The sequence below is a fragment of the Loxodonta africana genome, chromosome 20 (genome assembly GCF_030014295.1).
Source record: "Loxodonta africana isolate mLoxAfr1 chromosome 20, mLoxAfr1.hap2, whole genome shotgun sequence".
Classification (NCBI taxonomy): domain Eukaryota; kingdom Metazoa; phylum Chordata; class Mammalia; order Proboscidea; family Elephantidae; genus Loxodonta; species Loxodonta africana.
In genome coordinates, this window is record NC_087361.1 from 19,293,228 (window position 1) to 19,296,527 (window position 3,300).

At 42.2% G+C, this 3,300-nt stretch overlaps 1 pseudogene; it reads left to right on the forward strand.

Moving 5' to 3' along the window:
- Nucleotides 1–2,510: 2,510 nt before the first annotated feature.
- Nucleotides 2,511–2,964, forward strand: LOC100664085 (non-histone chromosomal protein HMG-14-like; annotated as a pseudogene).
- The last annotated feature ends 336 nt before the right edge of the window (nt 2,965–3,300 follow it).

Here is a 3,300-nt window from a genome sequence, read left to right on the forward strand (position 1 = left end):
CCACTTAACCATAGAATAGAAATGATGCAGGAAGCATCAAAAGAAGATGGAAGGAATATACAGTCATTATACAAAAAATAATTGGTCGATATTCAACCATTTCAAGAGGTAATATATGATCAGGAACCAATGGTACTAAAGGAAGAAGCCCAAGCTGCACTCAAGGCATGGACAAAAAACAAGGCTCCAGGAATTGACCGAATATCCAGTGAGGTGTTTCAACAAATGGATGCAGCACTGGAAGTGCCCACTCATGTATGCCAAGAAATTTGGAAGGCAGCTCTCTGGCCAACAGAGTGGAAGAGATCCATGTTTATGCCTATTCCCAAGAAGCATGATCTAACCAAGTGGAGAAATTATTGAATAGCATCATTAATATTACATGCAAGCAAAATTTTGCTGAAGATCATTCAAAATTGGCTGCAGCAGTAGTATATCAACAACAAACTGCCAGAAATTCAGGCCAGATTCAGAAGAGGACGTGGAACCAGGGATATCATTGCTGATGTCAGATGGATCCTGGCTGAAAGCAGAGAATACCAGAAGAATGTTTGCTTGTTTTTTATTGAATATGCAAAGGCATTCAACTGTGTGGATCATAACAAATTATGGATAACATTGCAAAGACTTGGAATTCCAGAGCACTTAACTGTGTTCATGAGGAACCTGTACATAGATCAAGAGGCAGTTGTTCAGACAGAACGAGGGGATACTGTGTGGTTTAAAGTCAGGAAAGGTGTGTGTAAAGGTTGTATAATTTCACCATACCTGCTCAATCTGTAAACTGGGCAAATAATCTGAGAATCTGGACTATATGAAGAAGAACAGGGCATCAGGATTGGTGGGAGACTTATTAACAACCTGTGTTATGCAGATGGCATAACCTTGCTTGCTGACAGTGAAGACAACTTGAAGCATTTACTGATGAAGATCAAAGACCACAGGCTTCAGTCTGGATTATACCTCAACATAAAGAAAACAAAAATCCTCACAACTAGACCAATAAGCAACATCATGATAAATGGAGAAAAGATTGAAGTTGTCAAGGATTTCATTTGACTTGGATCCACAATCAACACCTGTGGAAGCAGCAGTCAAGAAATCAAAAGACGCCTTGCATTGGGCAAATCTGCTGCAAAGGACCTCTCTAAAGTGTTGAAGAGCAAAGATGTCATCTTGAAGACTAAGGCACATCTGAACCAAGCCATGGTATTTGCAATTGTGTCATATGGGTGTGAAAGCTGGAAAATGAATAAGGAATACCAAAGGAGAATTGATGCCTTTGAATTCAGGTGTTGGTGAAGAATATCAAATATGCCCTGGACTGCCAAAAGAATGAACAAATCTGCCTTGAAAGAAGTATGATCAGAATGCTCCTTAGAAGCAAGGTTGGCGAGATTGTGTCTTATATAGGTTGGACATGTTGTCAGGAAGGATCAGTCCCTGGAGAAGGATGTCACGCTTGGTAAAGTACAGGGTCAGTGGAAAAAAGGAAGACCCTCAATGAGATGGATTGAAACAGTGGCCTCAACAATGGGTTCAAGCATAACAATGATTGTGAGGATGGCGCAGGACTGAGTCACAGTGTTTCGTTCTGTGGTACATAGGGTCGCTATGATTCAGAATCAACTCATCAACTCGACAGCACCTAACAACAACAACAATAACCACTTAACCAATTATGATGTGCTTCTTCAAGGAATGGTTCCTCCTGCTAATATGTTAAAAGTAAGTGAAATGAAACCTCACCGTCCTATCTTCTAAGGGGCGTTCTGGGTGTACTTCTTCCAAGACAGATTTGTTCCTTCTTCTGGCACCTCATGGTGTATTCAACGTTCTTCACCAACACCGTATTTCAAAGGCAACTATTCTTCTTCAGTCTTCCTTATTCATCATCCAGCTTTCCCATGCATATAGGTGATTCAAAATACCATGGCTTGGGTCAGGCACACTTTAGTACTCAACGTGTCTTTCTTGATTTTCAACGTTTTAAAGAGGTATTTGCAGAAGAAGATTTGCCCAAGGTAATACGTTGTCTGATTTCTTGACTGCTGCTTCCATGGGTCTTGATTGTGGACCCAAGCAAAATGAACTTCCTCACAACTTCAGTCTTCTCTCTGTTTTATCATAACGTTGCTTATTGGTCCAGTTGTGAGGGTTTCTGTTTTCTTTAAGTTGAGATACAGTCTGTATCAAAGGCTACAGACTGTAGCCTTTGATCTTTACCAGTAAGTGCTTCAAGTCCTCCTCACTTTCAGCAAGTACGGTTGTGTCATCGGCATATCACAGGTTGTTAGAAGAGTCTTCCTACAATCCTGATACTGTGTTAATCTTCATGTAACCCAACTTCTCAGATTTTTTTGCTCTGAATACTGATGGAGGCCCCAGCCGCGGGTCCCAGCAGCTCCGGCGGCAGGCGGAGCGGCAGCAGCCAGGCAGCCCAGCTTCGCTAAGGCTCCAGGTGTGCTGCAGCCAGCAGGCGTCCAGCACGCGGCCTCCCCGCCGCCAAGATGCCGGAGAGAAAGGTCAGTTCAGCGGAAGGGGCTGTGAAGGAGGAGCCCACGAGGAGATAGGGGAGGTTGTCAGCGAAACCTGCTCCTGCAGAAGTGGAAACAAAGCCCAAAAAAGCCTCAGGGAAGGATAAATCTTCAGATTAAAAAGCGCAAACAAAAGGACAACGGGGTGCAAAAGGAAAACCTGCTGAAGTGGCTAACCAAGAAACTAAAGATTTACCTGCGGAAAATGGAGAGACTAAAAACCAGGAGAGTCCAGCCTCTGATGAAGCAGGGGAGAAAGAAGCCAAGCCTGATTATGTTTGTCTACCACGTTTTATCAGTGGCCCCTGTATCTCCCTTCTTGTACAATCCAGAGGAATATTTTTATCAATTATTTTGTAAATGCAAGTTTTTTAGTAGCTCTAGAAACATTTTTAAGAAGGAGGAAATCCCACTTCATCCCATTTTTTTAAGTGCACATGCTTTTTTTTTTTTTAAGACGTGAAATCATTTACTGGTGGTTTATTTTTTGGTGCAACCAGAAAATAGTGGGATGTTGAATTGTGGGAGGCTTGACTGTCTTGGGTGTCAATGTAACATTCCCGGGGGGGGGGGTGCAATTTTTATATCCCAAAATACAAAGCATACTAAATGGCAATTTGGAGTCAGAGTCATGCATTTCTATGTCTTGAACATTTTAAATTACTTCTAGTTCCAAGTCTTTTTTTAGTAGAATTGTTTCCTAAACAAAACTGCTCTCTTGCCACGGCTCTCCCTCAGCCCTGTACATTCTGTAAGGACTTTG